This window comes from Motacilla alba, chromosome 5, assembly GCF_015832195.1.
Source record: "Motacilla alba alba isolate MOTALB_02 chromosome 5, Motacilla_alba_V1.0_pri, whole genome shotgun sequence".
NCBI lineage: Eukaryota > Metazoa > Chordata > Aves > Passeriformes > Motacillidae > Motacilla > Motacilla alba.
The window spans coordinates 38,058,967-38,079,196 of NC_052020.1; the positions used below are offsets into that span (position 1 = coordinate 38,058,967).

Consider the following 20,230-nt stretch of genomic DNA (forward strand, 5'->3'; position numbering starts at 1 on the left):
GGGCTGGCTGCTCAGCCAGCTGTTGGTCCTTGGCAAGCTCAGGCACCTGCTGAAGTGCTGCACAGAAGGCGTAGCACTGCTTCTCCTTTCTGCTGTTCTGCAGCCAGAGCTCAATAACCTTGGCTGATGGGCACAAAGGGTCCTGGGGAGGGAAAGATACTGCTCTTTTTCACTCCCAGACATGAATTGAAGGCACGGTGGGGTTATTAAGGCAAGGTTTAAACGGCTCAATTAGAGAAATGCTGCATGTGACAACAGTAGTCAAATTAATCTTTAAAGTTAGACATAATATAGCTTCAGCTCCCACTGTGCAGAAATACCCTTGAATAACGACAGCAGTCACCTTCTGAAACTTTGTTTTTGCATGTCTGAGGAGTTTCCTTTTTTAATGAAAAAGACCATCTCTAATACCTTGTGATACAGTTTTCAGTAGTTTTTGAGTTACCTGTGTTTGCTTATTTGCTTGCATTAAGAAGGAACAATAAAGCTTCACATCTGGATTGGGGGTGTGTAGTCATATGCTGCATCTTCTGGAAAAATGGTGCTTCTTTATAACAGTGTTTGAGATATATTTTACAAATATTAAAGGATAACAAAATATTTCATACATGTACAACAGTTTCAGCCTAGCATGGGAGTGAATGTAGTTTGTTGATTGTTTTCTTCTGACACAGTATTGTTTTTTGAATAGTCTCGCATTAATGTCTTCTGAATATCTCATTAGCAAACAGAGATGTGAAGTAGCTGTTGAGATTTTGATTTATTTTTCCCCCGCCAGCTCTTCCCATAGGTGTGTAGGGTCGCACACCGGTAGATGGAGCCCTGTGCCAGCAGCCAGCTCTGAGCAGGCTGGTGAGCGAACCTGCAGTGCCAGGCGGGAGCGGCTTCTTGCGCATGCATCTGTGATATGTTTTATTCATAGAAATGGATATGGGTTTAAAATTGAATGTCTACCGTTAGCTGTGTGAGTCAAGGCAGTAACTGTGTGCTCAGATGCTTAGGGACAGCTTCGTGGTGTTCTTGACGGGCAGCCTATCGGGTGAAATGCCCTGTTCTGTTCCAGAGTGCAGCAAGGACGAGAGCCCATGTGGCTTGCCATGTTTTTTCTGTTAACTTCTGAGCCAACTGCATGTCCTTAGGCAAATCTTGGTTGAAACCATCGAAAACAGGACCTATGGGAAGCTCTTAAGGAACTTACAAAGCATTAAAATACAAGATTTGGGATTTAGTTTTGTATTTTTGTTTTTCATATATGCTAACTGCTGATTTTTTTAAAAACATATTTTTGAGTATAGAAAATTGTTGAATAGAGCAGTTCAGAAATTCAAAATCAGCAGTAACTAATCTTGCATATTGCCTCTTTTGCACTCTGTGTGTCCACACCCACAGCCCAGAGCTGTGTTACGTGGCTCAACTAAATGATACAGTGGACTGGGTTTGTTGACATTTGTGTCAGCCACTTGTAGAACTGTGAAAAATGTCAAAGTGTTTTGCAACTTTACTTAGAAATCGGTTTACCTGATGCAGTTTCGTATGTAGCCAAGTTACTCTAGTGTGAGAACAGTTTTTAAACAGTAAGATGCTAATTTTATTTGAAAGTTTGAAATGCAGTTCTTAATTTTAAAGGGAGAAAGGAGGAAAATTTTTGAGGGATAATAATAACATAAATTGTTCTCATGGGAGTTTTTACTGGGTTTGTTCCAATAAGTCTATGCTTGAAATATCTGAGAGATTAGTAGTATTCTGTGATTGTAACAGGTACACCGTTTCTATAACATATGCCCTGCATTTTTTATTTGAAATTCCAAGTGTCTTAATGTTTACATTTCAAAACAATGGGGAGGGTGTGGGTCCCTGGTGTTTCTGCTCTGACTAATATTTCTGCACAGTAACACTCCTATACTGTACCTTAAATCTCAAAAGAAAAATTAAGTCATTCTTAAAGCCTGAAGATTTGTCTGATGACTATATGAATACTGGGCTAAGTTGCAATCTGAAATAATCTTTGGAAATGTGTTTCTACCTGCTGTTCATTATGTGTGTTAAACTGTACTTCAGATGTAAGGGAAAGGACATAGAACTGAGATTGTGAAAGCATTTTTCAAAAATAAAATATTCAGTTAGAATTCTGCTGGAATTGTATAATTTTGTTTGTTTTATTTGTTTTAATGGTTAGTAGTTGCTTTTGCTTATGGTCTGCAAAAATGAAGTTACGGATTTTCTTTCACATGGCACATAGTTGGATGGGGCTTTGAGCAACCTGATCTAGTGGTAGGTTTCCCTGGCTGTGGCAGAGAGTTGGAATAGGTGATCTTCAAGATCCATTCCAACCCAAACTACGCTGTGGTTCGTGGTAGCAAAGTATTACAGCACTCCTGTCATTCAAACCCAATTATTTGTTGCAATCCGGAGAGGAAGCTCTGGACAGTATTCCAATTTGTTATTGTTTCAGTGCCTTTTTTAAAAATCAGACACAAATCACAGCTATAAACATCCTTGTGCTTCAAAGGGAAAAAATAAACAGTCATGTGTGGGGTTCACCCCAGCTAGCAGCTAAATACCAGCACAGCTGCTCACTTGCTGCTGTCCCCAGCAGGCTGAGGAGGAAAATGAGAGTGGAGGAAAACTCATGTTCCAAGACAGTGACAGTTTAATAAGCAAAGGAAAAAGAATAAAGAACAAACCAAACAAAACTAAAACCAACAAAAATCTATGCAAATGGAGTCACTCGCCAACTCTCGCCTGCAGCGCACCATGGTCCAGCCAGTCTCAGAGAGCTGCTGCTTTGGAGGAAAAACTGCATACCCCCTTTCTTTGCTTTTCCCAGTTTCCATTGCTAAGCATGACATTATATGGTGTGGAATATCCTTTTGACTGGTTCGGATCACAACTTCTTGCCCATGCCCAAGCTACTCTTTGGAGGTACAGAGTTGGTGGGAAACAAAAGCCTTGATGCTGTGGAAGCAGTGTAGGCAATATTCACAGTACTGGTATGTTATCAGCACTGTGTTAGCCATAACCCCAAAACACCAAAGTACCATGTGTGCAGTTCCAAAGGAAGTTAATGACATCCAAACCAGAGTCAGTACAAGTAGTAATATATCTTTTCAGTAGTAAAAATACTACTTTCTAGAATGTGTTATGAAAAGCAAATTTATAGCAGCATTGGTGATAGACAGATGGATATACAGCTTAAATTTGTAAGGGAGGAATTTCTAAATTTATATAAATACAATTTACTTAAGCAAGTCTCAATTTTTAAAATTCTAGTAATAATTTAGTATAAATTTTACTTCAATGCAGCGTGACTTCTCACATATGAATGAAGTGCAACATATGTATTTGGCATTAGTGATGTCTTAAGCCACCATTGTTTTGTTCAAGAATGATCATGTCCTTTTGTTTTGAGCCATCATGTTTTTGTGTTCTTTGACTTTTGATTTAGTTAGTACCAGTGGCAGTGATATGAGCACAAATAGGAAGCTGTAGCAGAGTATAAGTATTTGACTTTAGTGTTTATGAAAATAAGCTGTCCCTGCCTCTCAAGGGCATGATTACAAAGTTTAGCTCATGTTCTTGTTAAAAGGATGTTTTCTTTGCTGAGGAGGGAGTTTTTTTCAGAAGTTTGACAGTAAAGCTTTCAGTGAAATACAGGGTAGAGCTGAAAAGACAAAATGTTCAGAAAATTACATTCCAATGGATGTTTGCCTTTAGAAGCAAAAGAAGAGCTTAATAATCTCGTATGATGCATAAAATGAGTGGTAAAATCAACAGAGTGGTTATACTGGTCATGCAAAGGTGAGGGAAATAAGACAAGCCTTCATTAAATTTGGCCTTTAAATGTTTTTAAAAAACAAAATACAGAAACACCAAGTCTTGCACCTGCCAGTGCATGGAGAGCATCATGAAAAGATGACTGATAACCAATGTTTTTCTATGCTTGATGCATCAGTTGAATTTGGCAGTTGCTCTGAAGAAAGTGGAGACCACCTCTGTGTGTTCAGCATTCCTTATGTATCAGCACCTGAGTCCTTTGAGAGACTTTGTATACTGCCTGAAGCATTCAGCAGGGAAGTACAGTGCATGTTGAATAGCACAGGTTGTAGTGAGGACTGATGTTTTGACCCAGGGAAGATGATAGAAATGTAGAGCTAGCAATTGTGAAAAGCTTTGGGAAGAATCAGAGCTTCTAGGCTCTGGTTCTTTCTCAATCCAAAAGATCGCGGGTGGTAACTGAAACAGATTAATTTGTAATTCTGATATAAGCATAATACATTGTTTTGCTGACTGTATAGAGTACCTCAAAGACCTACTGATAGTTGCCTCTAGCATGACATTTTATCCCGGTCACAGTGTTTTTTGTTAACAGGTTACATTATGTAGGGAAGGAGATTATGGTAACTGAGGCATGTAAAGGACTCCTGCCAAACACAGAACAAAACATTGGTTTGTGCAGAGGCTTGTGATCGTCTGTATTGATGAGCTGTAAAACAGCTGTTTGGAAAACATCTCTTGGTCTTCTGAGATTGGAGTGGTTTCTGCATGCAAATGGGGGATGAAGGGAGATATAGCTGCCTTCTTATAAGCAAAGCTGTTTTGACTGAGGTCCTTGAACTTTTTTTATGACCTGAATTTGTATTTTAGCAGCAGGAGTGGGCAATGCTTTAATATTCTGAGTTTAGCTATTTATTTATTTGTTTATTTACAAGCTCACAAGCTGTAATGGCAAAGCATCTTTCAAAATCTTAACTCTATTCTGTCAGTAAAATACATGTGGTATTATACTTGCAATCTGGCTCATGCCTAGAAACAGTTTTTCTGCTGGGCCAATTACCAGTAATTGTGGTGCTCTGCTATAGCAGTAAAGAGAACTAGCAAGGTAAATCAGTCTAATACTTGCATTTATGAGCTAAACAATATGGACTATTCATTCTTTAAATGTGTTATATGAAATTATAGTTGAAAACCAATTAATCAACTAAGAGGGAAATTCACCTGATAGTTAATGTATTTTAAATTATATGCACTTCTGACACTTAGCCTTTTCTGAAGGTTGAATGACAATGGGGGTGGTTTCATTTTTATTCCCCTTTGGAGGTGGATTGTATTCCCCTTTGGAGCTGAGGAGTTGTGCTGGCTTCCCTGCTCAGCTTTGCAAATACAGTGTAGTTCAAACTGATGCTACTGCACTTTATCCACCAGTGAGAAGTTTTGCCCATTCCCTGTATCTAAGGTACAGATTCCAGGTGGATGTCACAAAATCCTTTTTTCCATATTTTGTGTTTGTAGGACAGATTTGAGTCATTATCTCTAGGATAAGGAGATGGTAAAACACCTTAGTAATTCCTACAGGGACTATTTATGTAGAGGAAGGATATTCTTGTTTCAGCCTAGATCTTGCCAAGGTTTTTTTTGTGTATATGTTTTTTAAAATAGCATAAATTCCAGGGATTTTTATGTTATTTTACATTGTTTATATGTGTGTCTCTGTATATAATTAAATTAATGGTTTAAATTTTTTAGAATTTGGCAAATTAAAGCTTAAGTTTTTGTTGTTTTTTTTTTTTAATATATCACTAGCTATGTGTTGCAATACCATTTGACTGTAGGTTTTTTGATAATTTTTTCTTGATTTTCAAAAGCTGTTAAGGAATGCCTGTACCTATTTTTGTATGAAATCCACTTTGATAACAGATAAACAATTTGATATTTCTACATGTTAAAGTCTGTTACAAATAGTGTTTAGATAAGCTGCTTTAATCTCTTATTGTGCATATTTTATAATTTTATAGTTAATTCAGGAATTTAGAGTAGGTTTTTTTTATTGTATATGTTTGTGACTGGTTGTAAATTAATCACAGAAGTACAGTGTCAGCACGAATTAATTATGCAAGCAAACCAAATGGCTATTTCATTATTTTATTGAAATGCCAAGAGTTTGAGGAGATCTTTTGTCTTAATAGATTAGCCAGAATTCATTGGGAAAAGTCTTAGTATGTTTAAGGTAATGGGAAAATCTTGCTTTCAGTACATCCTACAGAGATCCTGTTTAAAACAGATGACAGTCTGTCACGTTCAGTAGCACATCAGTCATCAGATTTATTCTAATTCCTTAAGCTGAACATTTCATTCAGGCTTGTAGATTGTCTTGTCAAGCTACCAAAAGCCTCATAGCTTTTCTGTCAAGCATAGAGTTGCACCAGCAGTTCACAAATGAATGCTAAGCTGCAAAAATACTGTTTATTTTCTTTAACCTTTTATTCAGTTAGCTACACTGTTCTTTCGTGTTATTTTCTCCACATGTGTTTGTCACAAGGAATTCGAGGGACTGCCTCCTAAACATGCCTCATCCTGACCACAGCCACTTCAGACCAAGGACCACTCATTTTGGGGTGTGTTGTTTTCACTTGTAGCAGTCTAGACCACCGTGGTTATCACATTCCTCCTCTAATCACAAAGGCCCAGCGAGCAGCTTCCTTTGCTGCAGACGTGAAGGAATCCTGCTGCTGCTGCACTAACAGCTGTGGTGTGGCCAGTCTGGCTTTGTGCAGAGCGGCTGTGGACTTCTTGCCATGCGTGGAAAGTGACACTTCTGCTGTCAGCCCATATAGTCATGACATTCTTTGTATTTATTCATTACAATCCTTCTAGGATATTCTCTCATGCTGTATTGTGTATGTCTATGTCTTTTTTTTTTTCATTTCCTCTCTGAGCATCTCTAATTCTGAGCTTTTTGATTTAAATGAAGTTTTCCATGTAAACTGTAGCACTTGCTTATGAAGTCTACTTAAGCCTTACATGATGGTGAGAACTTGACTTGAGACATACTTTCTTTGAAGTCAACATGTGTATGTCTGAGGTAGTAAAACACTGAGGATGGTTAGATGAAGTTAATTAATTGAATTAAGAAAAGAAAATAAACTGTTAGATTGGTGCATTTGTATAAACTAAGTTTAAGGCCAAAAAATTCCTTGTAAGACTAATCTCTATATTAAATTGCTAATGCTATGGTATTCAATATAAAGTGGTGACTGCCCTTTAATAGGAAGAGGACTTCCTTGGTTGTCTCTTTTAGCTATTAAAATTACATCTCAGCTGTCTGTTAATAATTTTCCAGAATCACCAATTTCAGAACTTTACTTTTTACTTCTAATTTTCACTGTAACATGTGATTTCTTCTAATACATGTTTTTTCCTGTCATTTACATGCAATGCTAAATTTTCTCTCTTAATGTGGTGTTTTTCTTTGTTATAAAGCCCTGCTCTTTTTAATAATTTTTCTTGGTCTGTTAAATGGTCAGTGTGTTCTTTTAGCAGGCTTATTCCTTGAATGGATATTCTGAAAGACACATTGTACATGTCTAAAAAGGTACTGTGGGGTTGAAGCCCTAGATAAAACTAAAGCCTGAGTATATAAAAAAAAGATTGTTAAAATGTCAAGATAATGAAAAGTCAGAAAATAAATTATACCTATTATTAATTTTGAATTGTATTCAAACATAGAAATATGTATCATAGACAAAAGCTGATTACAGAGAGATAAAATTCAATTTTACACTAGGATAATTGTTTTATGTATTTTACATTTATTTATAAGATCAGATAAAGGCCTGGAATTCTCGATATAAATCACAGTATGGTCCTGGTGAATGCCAAGGTCAGTAAAAGGAACCCCCTTCACTTGCAAAACACATTGCTACTGCAGAAAATATGAGGTAAATAAAATGAAACTCGTAAGCACCATCTTTTCTACTACACATTCTTTACTTGCCATTATTATGTTAGATCTTAGAGTAGTTTTAGGTTTTCAAATGAGTGAATAGGTATCAATGCTCTCAGCATCCTCCCATATATTATCTGTAGCCAAATTCACATACCTTTGCTAAGTAGAGATTAATGCAAAACTTACTTGAGGTTTGTGAGTGAGAATAGATCTGTTGTTACTGTAACACTGTGAAATTAGATTGGCCCTTTTCAAAGGCTCTTGCATGTGCTGGAGATGTAGTTGATGGATCCAAATGCCACATAGATGATGGAGCCCATGATTTAATAGTACATTTCTGTAATAAATCACTTCCTATCAAGAAGGCTTATTTTTTCCAGAATCAAATCTCTGGTATGTCTTCAAGAGAAGGAAATGTAACTATTTTTTAGACTGGAAAGGACAATAAAATGGATTCTAGGTTCTCACAAAAGTGACTTCGTGTTGGGTACCTCAGGTGAGCATCTGGGTCAGCTTGAACTAAAGAAGACACCCTCTCAGTAATTGAATTTCAAGTCGAAATTTGGAACATGTAGATGGTGAACTGAAATGGCTGCCATTCATCTTACCACACACATTTAATAAATAAGCTGTAGTGTTCAGTGATGAGTTTTTTCATGTGTAGTGTGTTGGAGCTTTTGAGTCCTAGGACAATAAAAAACAGAGTCCTTGACATGGCATCCACTTCACAAAAAAGTGTTACTAGACCTGACAAGTATTTCATCAAGCTGGACATTTTTCGCAAGTGATGGCTTCCAGAAAATGTCTTTATGACCTGACATTTGGCAGCAAGGAGTTCTGCACTTGCTGCTTTTTACAGAGTCTAGCTTTTTTGGGCTTCTATCAAAAGTACCAATGTCACTGAGGTCAGGAATTTGCACTGTTACTCAGTTAGATTATGTCAGAGAGTTGTGGCAGTAAATACCAGTGACTACATCTATAGGGCGAGGAACTGGTGTCACTGAGCAGCTCTTCTGGGTAAGTGCTGGCATTACAAATGGTCTTTTGTTTTCTTCCAGAATTGTAAGTTTTTTATAAGCCTGTAGCTTGTTCTGCTTCAGCCAAGGAAGGGCCAGTGCTGCAGGGTCAGAATCTGATCTTTGATTTCTCAGGTAGAATTCCCAGTAAATGGTTTCGCATGCTCTGTGGTTTGACAGCTATGGAGTTCTAGTATAGTGCTTGGTAAGTCATCTGCTGGGCTGGTGATGAGATTGCTGAGGTCTGCTTCCATGTAATAAGGCTTTCTTTCCAAATGCTGAAAATTTATTAGACTGCAGAAGTACAGATACAGAAATGCAGCTACCTGTGAGAATAGATTCACCCTCCTTTTTTGATACAATTGGTTTTTCAGGATCATAGTGAGGCCATTCCTCAGTCAATACAATTGTGAAAGGACAGTAACCAACCACCTGTTGGTTCATGTATCCTGAAATATAAAAGAATGAAGCATCCATGAAGGATTCCTTTTTCACAGAGGTTATGGATTAGGGTGCCCTGGGTGTGTCCAGAGACTGTTATTGTGGCATGTACACCATAAACACCATTTAAGCATGTTTAAGTTAGTTTTCTGCACTACAGCAGCATAAATGGAGGGTGATCTAAATATGCCTGGGAACAATCTTGAGCTTCTTGCTTTATGGACTCAGAATTTGATGGTAGCAAGAATAAACAGAGTTGTGGGGTATAACACTTCGCACAATGTACTGAAGGTGACTGCTGTGCAGGTGTACAAGGTAACTCTAATTAAAACAGTTTCCCCTTGAAATGTAATTTTGTTCCTCCTCTTCACTATCCAGTGGTAGACTAATATTTGTCTCCCGAATGTTTTTCCAGGATCTGAAGTGGAATTACAGTATCTGAAGGTTACTAAATATTAGGCAAAAATTATAATTCTCTTCATAGTTTAAAAGTATCTTTCATATTTCAAAAACCCTCCTGGATGTACAATTCTTTTGGCAAACATTCACTGTCTTGCACTAGAGAGAAAACTTACTATAAATAGCATAGGCTGCTTTCATAGTGAGGTTCCTCTCCAGTTGTATCCAAATTTACCTTAAAAGTTAGCAACAACCAAAAAAAAAAAAAAAATCAAACTAGGTACTTTATGGAGAATCTCTTTAGTGTAACATTTGACACTTTCTTTCCAATAATACAGCCATTCAGGTCATTAGAGAGGTTGGGGAAATTAAGTATTATCTGTATATCTTCAGCTCTTAAAAATCCCACATGTAATAAAAACCAGTGATGGATTTTTTTTAAACTGTAATCCTGTAGAATATAATTATGTATGAAAGTGTCACTGTTTAGTAATGCAGGAATTATACTGTAAATAAAAGAAAAATTTTGTTCTACGTGCTATAGAAATTCATTCAGATTAAACTCCAGGTTTAAGGAAGGTCATAAAAAATACCAGATGTTATCAAAAATGTTTTGAAAAAAACCTTTAGCTCATCTGATTAAAGAAAAATGTGATCAGAGCATGAGTTGCTCAGTATGGGGTCTCTGGACTTCTCAAGTGTCTTGAGAAACAGGTTTTTAGGAAGATGTCTATTCATGGATGTCCGAGTGTAGGTGTGTTTTTTCAATCTGTCCTGAAAGCACTGTGAAAAACCTTATAAATACTGAACTACATTTTCCTTAGGTTCAGTTTGTATATAGTATCTTTGATAAAAAATAAAAATAATGTTACTCCTCCATAAAGTTCAGTGTGATGAGTAAATTAAATTGAATTCACTTAACTCTTTTCAGGCAGACAGCAAGTTATTGTAAGAACAGCAACCTTTTCACAACACCTCCTTTCCCAAACCTCACTGCTCAACAGATGCACAGTCCAGCTGAAGAACTGAGTACAGTGGAATACGTTCTTTGGATAAGCAGAAATATGAACAGAAATAACTGATTAGATATTGTGGCTTTAAAGTCTGGAAGGAGTTTAAAGAAGTTGAATTTGGAGACCACTGAAAGCAGTGTCAAAGGGTCATAACTTGTACCAGAAAAATTATGCCTTTCCTTTTTTTCTTTACATTTAAGTCTGGACGTGTTAAGATTTGCCTTTGACAGTAAGGAGTTACGAAAGCACAACACTAAAAAAAAAGTTGCTTTCATTCATAATGAGTTTCAGAAAATATTTCAGAAGACTTTCTTCTTTCTTCTCAGTTGGACTGTGAAATAGGAAGTTATTTAGAAGTTTTCTTGATGTTATGATTGCATAACATTATGATGTTATATGCACAGATGCCTTAGTAGTGTACATTCCTAACTTTGTCAGGTGTTCCTTCAGCATGAAAGGGGAGATAGAACTCTGTAGCCTGCAAGTCATGCAACTTCACAATGTCCAGGGATATCTTCAGAATTATTCTGAGTATTTGAACTGCAGGCCAGATGTTTCCTTTTTTAAAATCTTCTATTTTATCTACACTTCTGTAGCTATGAAGTCTTGATTTCTTTTTATCTTTTAGTGATGCCAAGCAGTGAACTACATAGTAACTACAACATCTGACAAAGAAGCCCCAAAATGTTCAGCACAAATATGTGCAAGAGAAAGTAGCCATCAAAATGAGCCTGGGTTTCAGAAGTACTAAGGAAGGCTTTTTCTTCCTTCATCTAGTGAGTGAATTTAGAACTCCTTTGCTCCACCCAGGAATAACTGGTCTGGGGCCAATATTAAGCTGCTCTCTCAGCTCTAGTGTTTTGGCAACAAAAACATGAATGTATCTTGATGAATCAAGGAATGCAAGAAATTGAAATATAGAATGAACTTGCAAGAAAGAATAACACATCCATCTGTTTTCTTTTACAAAAAAATAAAAACAAAAAAACCCAAGCAAACAAAAAAACCACAACAAACAAAAACAAAACCACCACAACCCAAAGAGAATATTTTTGCTGAAAACTGCAAGATAATCCTAGGTTATTAATTTTTCTAGGATTTTTTCTCCATTTGTCTGTGTAGAGAGAATCTGATGTTAAGACTCAGAACCCCTAATAAGTTTTTCTCTCAGTTGTGTGACCCACAACTTAAATGAAACTCTTTGTATTTTATATTCTCAGAGGAATTCTTTAGGGCTTCTCCACTGTAAATTAGTTTCATGGTTTTGGCTGAATGATGTGCTTACTAAGGGTTTAAAGGGAACTTTCTTCAAAATCCAGTGAACAAATTTGGGTTTTTTAAAAAACATATTTGTCCAGCTTCTTCATTCTGTGTGTTGCATATTATTATAAATAATCAAAAGATTGAAGAATGCGAATGATCCATATATTCAAATACTAAATAAATGAAAAAACTGGACTATTTCATTGGCTGAAATGACAGAGTTTTCATTATGTGTGTTCTGACATTTCTGTTCATTCATTTAAACACATTTCATTGTGTTTAAAATTGTTCTGCATCTTGCTTTGGAAGACTTTGCGTAACTAAGTTTTCCATTGTTTGTAACTTTTAACATTTTAGACAGATTTTTTTTTTCACAGCAGGAATTTCCTGCCTACAGGGTGAAGTTGACTTATTTTTTGTATGTTTCAGCTGAGACAAGGTTTTGGGTATTTTCTGAGCAAGAGGATAAATATGATGTTTCCCCTGCCATAAAAAAAAGAAGCAGTTTGATTGATAGCCTCATATGTGATTATGTTTTGCATTGCTTTCTTAAAGTTTGGCAGGGAAATTGATCCACTGTCAGAAATATCTGGTTTGTGACTGATGGTCTAACTTCAGCTAATGCCTCTTTCTTTTTTTTTTTCTTTTTATTGTTGTTTGCTTGTTTCTCTGTGATTTTCAACTGCCTAGCACTCATTCAAAGTCTATGGTGACTCCTTTTAATCTTGTACCTTTCATTGTTGGTGTAACATCAGGAAACAGTGGAGCAATTGCTATGGTGCTCAATGTTTGCAGGTTTAGCCTCTTCAGTCTTTAGCTTACATTTAAATTCTGGACATTCTCAACAGATTTATTTCACTGAGGCATCTCTGCTTCCCATTGAGTTTTGGCTCACCTCAGAATATCTTATACTTTGGTAGTCCAAGATCATTTCTGAATGTGTAGCTTGTTATTTTGAATTGTGCTTGTTTTCAGATTTCTTTGATATTGCAATAAATTTCAGGGAAGCGTCTGGATTAATTTTCCAAAATCACTAACCTAGTAATCATACCCAAATAAGCAAGTGCACATAAGGCATGCTCTATATCATGCGTGTTAAGCGTGTTGTAAAGCACACAGTCAATGCCTAAGTGCTGAAAATGCTCAGAAATGTTGTTGTTGGAGTGTAGCAAATGTAAAATCGTGCAATAATTTAGGTTGGAAAAGACATTTAAGATCATCAAGTCCAACCATTAATGCAGAACTGCCAAGACCACCACTAGACCATATTCCCTAGTACCACATCTACACATCTTTTAAATACATCCAGGGATGGTGACTCCACCACTTCCCTGAGCAGCCTGCTCCAAATCTTGCCAGACCTTTCTGTGAGGAAATTTTCCCTGATATCCAATCTACACCTTCTCTCATGTAACCTCAGACCATTTCCTCTTGACCTATTGCTTGTTACTTGGAAGAAGAGACAGACCCCTGCCTCACTGCAGCCTCCTTTCAGGTAGTTGGAGAGAGCAGTTAGGTCTTCTCTCAGCCTCCTTTTCTCCAGGCTAAGCGTCACAGCTCCCTCAGCAGCTCCTCATAAGACTTGTGCTCTAGACCCTTTCCCCCTTCATTGCTCTTCTTTGGACACATCCTGAAGTGTGCCATTTCTCTGGAACTTCCACTTCTTGCTTACAAAGGGTGAAGTTGCTCGCTATTCATAGTCAGTGAAGGCACTATGTACTGGATCTAGTTGCTAAATCTTACCAAAAAAATCTGAAGTTCAGGCAAGACTGTGTGATTGTTGAGTCAAAATGTATGTGTTCACACCTGAGCAACACTCTATGTTCCTATGCTTTTACTGCTGAGCAAGTGTGGTTAAGGGAGCAATTATGCTTGTCGTGAAGGATAGCTTTCTTTTCAGGTAGTTATCTAAGAAAAGGATGGTTAATTTGCTTGTAAAGAACAAATAGGGCTAATGTGGAGTCAGTGTTATTTTATTTCTCTCAGCTTTTCAGCTTGTGAAATTTCAGGTGGTGTGATTCCTTTCCGCAGCTGCAGCGCACAGTACAGAATTGGAGCAGTTGCATTATTTGGGTAGAAGCAGTGCACTGGATATGCTGCTTTATGACAGCCATGGAGGCACATCTGTGTTTTCGTGCTGTTTAAAACAGCCTGACAGATACATAACCGGTGGTCTATATTTCCCTGCAGGAAACCAACAGGCCCCTCTCAGTCCCCATGTACAGGACTGAATCTTGAAAGGTTGGCACATTTCTGACAGGCCTCTGCATGTTCAGTGTTCATGATAGTTTTTGGTCAGGCTCCAATATCCACACTGTTTGTTGCCTTTATGCTTTTTATTTTTACTGTCAGGAAAAATGGTGCTATTTGAAGGTACCTTGAGAAATGTGAGTTGGCTGGATAAATCAAGTTTCTCTGCTTCTCTGCTGCTTTTCTTCATTGAGTCCTCATTCAGTCTTACTTCTTTCTGTGAAGGCAGCCAAACAATTGGAATGTTTTTGGCAAAGACATAATTTCTGCTTAATGCAGAAATAACTTGTACTAGTGGTTTTTGAATTTGGCACTGAGTTACTACTTCACATTTTCATGTGCATATAATGTTTTGTGATTTTATTTTTGCTTGCTATGGTAAATTCTAGGCTAGCAACTTTGTTCTGTGACAAAAGAAATTATGATTTGGGGATTTAGGAATTTCAATATACTGAATATACTATACAAATAATTTTGCAAACATAAGCGCCGTAGACTCATGTTTCTTGAATAATTTCCATAGTTAGCTTTGGAGCTCTTTAGCCAGAGTGACATTTTTACAAGTTTGAGGGAAGGATAGATTCTGTGGGGCTTGTGGCCAGGGCTTTCAGAAAGACAGGTAAAATAACTGTATCAGTGGTCCAGTTTGGTTTACTGAAGGATGATGTGCAAACCAATATTTGACATTTAACCTAATTCCAAATCATCCAGTCATGTAGTAAACTGAAGAAAATTGGGTGCTCATGACTAGTAGGGCTCAAAATGCTGTACACATGCTGCTGTTATGCTATTTCTTCCCTGTTGGCATTTAGCCTGTCTGCCGCATGGGTGGTCTTTGGTTGTGTCTCACTGATGTTTGGTTTTGGTTGGTCAGGGGCTCTACTGACCTACCCTGTAAAGCAGAAAGCAGCCTAGTATTTTTTCTGTTACCGGAATTCTAGTTCTGGTGGGTTTGTTTTGTTGCAATCTTTAGAATAACAAAATAGGTAGGCAGGAATTGCATATCATCCAGTTCAGAGTGGGGCAATCTCCAAAGTTAGATTGGGTTGATATATCCAGATGAGTTTTGCCCATATCCAGGTGAAGAGATTCTGTAACCTTTCTAAGCAACTAGTTACAGTGACCTTCCTATCTGTGAAAACTTTTCTCTTACCCATAACTCTTAAGTTTTCTGTGTTACAGCTTGTCACTCTTTAGGATCTGTGTCTTCTTTTTATTTGCTCACAAGGCAGCTAAAACCCAATAAAATCCTTGTTTAGCCTTTTCTCCTTAAAACCAACTAATCAAACTCTTGCAAACTGCTCATAACTCACATCCTGCAGATCCCTAATCATCTTGAATCACCTGCTGGACTTAGCTTAAGATATCCATGAGCAGGTCAAACCAGATGCAGCACTTCAGATGAGCCAAATGGGGCGGGTTAATGACTTCCTTTTGTCTGCTGACTAGGATCCTGTCAACAGACTGTACTACACAGGTAGCCCTTACCACTATGTTATGCTGATTCTACTAAAATATTGTTTTGGCTCCAGATAAGACAACAGCTAGTTTAAAATGAACATATTTGTTCCTGTCTGTAAAGGCTACGGAAATTACAGTCTGGTTGTAAAATGTTTAGAAATGGAGATCTGGCTGTCTATAACAATATATAATGTGATACACAATACTGAGTTTTAAGGCCAGTGAAGAGTTTACAACAAAACTGAAGGATGGCTAAATGATTTGGCTGTTCACACCTGATCGAAGAATGTCATAATTTCATTATCAGAATGAAAATAATGTTAGAGTGTCACATGAGAAACACTGCAAAATAAAGGGAGACAGTCTTTGACAAGATTCTCTACAGTTTTCTTTGCATTTCAAAGAGGTGGTGGGCAGGGGGAAAGGAAAAGGCATGTATTGTCAAAGAGAAGACAAAACTAAGGAAAAAGAAAAGAATTGGAGGACAAAGGATAGCTAAAAACTAGGGAAGAAGACAACAGAGCAGGCTGAAGATTGTTTAGTAAATAAAATACAAATGAAGATTGTTAATGTGAAAATGAGAATATATCAGAGGGCAGAAGAGATAGGGGGCTGTTGCTGAGCTAATATACACATAAGCATTTCCTGATGCACAGAGAGAGAATTGACCCTTGAAGATGCTTAGTTCAAGTTAGGGAGAAAAAATAAAGAGGAAAATACCTGTCCTTTATCCAACTAAGTTTAATTTAGGAATAGGTGAAACCTATTGTGAACCAGTTGATTTTATGCATTTTTATGCCTCCTCTTGTGCCTTTGTCAAAAGCATGACAAAGACTTATAAGTGCTCTTTGGCTTACAGTATGCCATCATTAAAAGCACCAGATGGAAATTTTGCAGCAATGTTATGGAGAAACTGCTGCAGCAATAGAGGAAAATTATCTGACACCTGATTCTTCATGTCTTTTTTATTTATATAGGTTAGTTAAAACCAACCGCATATGTTTTATCTCCTTTTGGGTCAAGAATCAGCAGGGAAGAAAAGCCAGGGATAACTGCTCCACTCTGCCCTCTGGGGAAATGTTTTTATCAAGTTTCCAGAAAATGAAGTTACTTTTATTAACCAAAATCTTGAAGTCTTTTTAGCGATGTGAGAATTTATAAATTTGGAATAATACTTGTGCTGCATAATCCACTTGTCTATATTTTATATTCTTTTTAAAAGAAGCAGAATATTTTGCATTAACTTCTTGTACTTAAAAGCATATAAAAGTAATAGAATACAATACAATAAAATAAGTATCTCTGTAATCAAAGTGTGTTTCATTTCATAGCTTTTAAGTATCTAACAGATGAGTATTATTCCACTTGTAAAAAATACTTGAATTGGCTGTCTCTGTTATCCTTTGACTAGTGTTTTTAGAACTGTCCAAAACTAGTTTTAACTTACTTTGAGTTGCCTTAGATTTCTGATATGCCATAAAGTTTCCTAAGATAGGGAGGAAATGGGACTCTCTTTAGAGGAGTGTGTCATTTAATCAAGACTTGACATCCACCTGGGCTAAGAAAACTGACTGTTTGTTCCCTTGGGAAATGCTTTGAGAAGGTAACTTGGTTTTTGTGTAGAGTACCCTTCTAAGTTAGTTTTCTTTAGTTTAGTGTACCCTGAGGCAAAACGTTTCAGGATATTTTAGAAGATTCTGCCAATCTAATTAATCTTATGGGAATAATGCTAAAATTCATTCTCTGTTTCCCTCTTCATAAACTATATGGTAATTCATCCCTGCACTGTCAGTGGCAACTGTTAACTGCACCTCTAAGGGTGACAAAAACAGGCTTAGTGCTGTTGCAAGGAGTAGAGGGGACTGGTCTCTTGTTCCACCAGAGGTGGGGCAGGTGGGATAGCCCTCTTTGTGGAAAAACTCTTCCAGGACTGGAGGATTTTTTGTGAAGAATGGGTGAATTCGGTCAAGAGCAGCAAACGTTTGCACCCTGTCACAGCAGCTAAGGCCATGATTCAGTGGTTGACTTCAAATTCTTTCAAGGCAAGACCAAGGAATGGGGTTTGCAGTCACTGGGTCTCCATATAGAGTGGTCCCAGCAGTCTTTCTGTTCCTGAGGAGGGGACTCAGTATCTGAACTCCAGCTTAGAAGATGGACTTCTCAGTCCTGCCCAGGGAGAGAAAGCATTGGCGTTAGTGTTGCTGTGGTGCTTTGTGGGGTCGCAGTTACCTTGGGGTGCTTCTTTGTAGAGTGTCTGTTATTCTGCAGACACTCAAGAGGTTGGGTTTTTTGCCTCAGAGAGAGGAAATTCTGCTACAGCTGTAATAAAAGCCATTTGGAACTGCACAAGTAAAGCACTGTGTGCTTTCTATCTTGCAGATATATGTTACTTTTATATACCTCTTGTTTTTATTTAACTTCTCTGAAGTGCTTGTGTTGATGAATAGTTAGAAACAGGATTGGTAGCCATCCTTTTGAATAAGCTGTTATTTTGTTTAGATTTTTTTTTCTCCTAAAATCCATTCATATTCCAAGGAACTGAAAGGCAAAGTATTTTAATGGTGTTTTTGCAAAATATTTTCCTGAATGGATGAGGAAACAGTCATTCCAGTAAGCACTATATAAAGAAGTGAAGGCAGTGCAGTGAGCTTAATTTTCCATTTTTGTCTGTCATAGATGTAAATAATTCAAACATATAAGCATGGAAAGAAGTTTACAGTTTGAAACTGGGACTGCATGAGTCTCCTAGGAAAATATTAGTATTTCCTGTGTGTTTCAGTTTGATATTCTTAAGAAAAAGGTTGGTTTTCCTGAAGTATGAACCTTCTAATAGTTAATGCTGTTTTTCACTGGGGTCCTGCAGTAAACTAGAAAGTTCATGTATTTCATGTGTATGCTTATGTAATTAAGCATCCACTAATTTATTTCTCTTCAGAAAATACTTCTCCAAATCAGCACTCCATGTATGAAGATTTAAGATTATATCATCTGTTTATTTAAGGTAAGCATTAGGACAGGTATTATTATTTTATAATAGATTCTTAATCCCTTGTCTGTGAAGTGTTGATGTTTTCATTAGAGTTAAAATATGTTGCATGTGTACAGAAAGCCTGAAATCTCAATATGTGGTTCTATCAATTTTAATTATTTGAATCATTAAAACAGCTAATTTTTTGCTTAAGGGTACACCAATGTACCATTGAATCTGTTTTTTAAGTTTTTTTCCAGTTTAATGTCTGAATCCAAATTCATAAAGAGTTGGAAAAATGAGATGTCTGAGCTATAGGATTCACAGGGATTTTATATGAAGCCTATTTAATCAGGATAACACTGTTATTAATATTCATAAAGTCAGCTGGAACACAAATGACAGACTATGGAGCCTAAAATTTTTTACTTGTGAATTTATTAAAAGCAGCTTAAAAAATTAATGGAATTTAAGTAAAGTTGACGAAAATGAAAATCTTATGTTAGCAGAAAAAATCTATATTAGAACTTTGTCTAAGACCATCTTGCATTGATATCTTTGACAGATTTCATTGGTACTTAAAGAAGAAGGATGCATGAATGGTCATTTAAAAGGATTTAAACACATTGGCACATTAATTTTTACATGAATAATAAGTAGTTTCCAAAAGCAATTAACTTACAGTGTACAAGATTTGAATAGAAAAATAGGACTGTGACATCAAAGGGCAAAGCAAATGTGCAGTACATTTTAAACTTTTAATAATATGACTTCTTAAAATATTTTTTTTCTTTTCCACAGTAAGTAAAGTAACACCAAAGGTATTTGTGTACAGCTTGGGTTTGTTTTGAAATACACCAAAATCTGGAAAAAATAAATATTTTTAATGCCAAAGTGCTGTTGGTAAAGAACAATTTTAAGGCTTTTACATTGATCAAATGCTTCTGAATCAGCTTTCCTTCAGCTTTCCTTTCAGTTTCTCTGTGTGGAAAACAGATACATACTGACCACAGTGTGTGATTTTTCTCCCATGCTGCTATATGTAGCATTTGGAAGCATTTCTTATTTCTGTAGATGGCAAAACAGTTAGGTCTGAGAGTTCTTTTATTATTCTACTTAACTATTAATTTCATGTGACTGTTGCATTTTATATTCAATCGATAGGGACATTTTGTTGTTTATTTTCACTTTCTTTCATGGTGTCCTAGTAGTTTTACACTAGCACAAGGTGGATTAATAAGTAGTGAATAAGGAAATTAGATTTCAAATTACCTCTAGCATTTGAGTTATGGTTCCATTTTGTATTTTCAGTTTTGTCTCAGTCTGCCAATACACTTTATTTTCATCTTCAGCTTTAATTTCCTCTTATTATTACACAGATTGATTATTAGCAGATTGTCTTCAAATGAAAGTAAAGATTTATAATAATTGTATTAAATTTTTTTGATGACTCCTTGTGTGAAAACCTTAATGGCCACTTCTGATCGTTTTTGAAATGCTGACTTTTAACACTCACTGAATAATGATGGTTTTGGTTCTAAAAATACCTTATGTTCAAGGTACCTTCTGTAAAGGTACATCTTGAAGGCCAAGTTAGTGTTGTGCACAAGTCAGCTACCTTTTGCAGCATTTGTGTTCAAAGCAACCAGTTTAAAAACTTCGTGTCTGGAATATTTTGTTCTTCTGTATCCTAACT

General features: G+C 36.6%; 1 protein-coding gene across 8 annotated transcripts in view; it reads left to right on the top strand.

Annotated features, from left to right (window-relative positions):
• Positions 1-20,230, top strand: part of MIPOL1 (mirror-image polydactyly 1) — a 186,719-nt gene that overhangs the window by 8,231 nt on the left and 158,258 nt on the right. For 6 of the 8 annotated variants that reach the window (XM_038137478.1, XM_038137483.1, XM_038137485.1 and 3 more), the window contains one exon: positions 18,502-18,567. The gene's annotated coding sequence lies outside the window, so the exon portion shown is untranslated. Of the gene's footprint in view, positions 1-5,690; positions 6,393-6,431; positions 11,369-18,501; positions 18,568-20,230 lie in introns of those variants that run through there. The other 2 variants (XM_038137480.1, XM_038137479.1) reach the window with 2 other exon arrangements.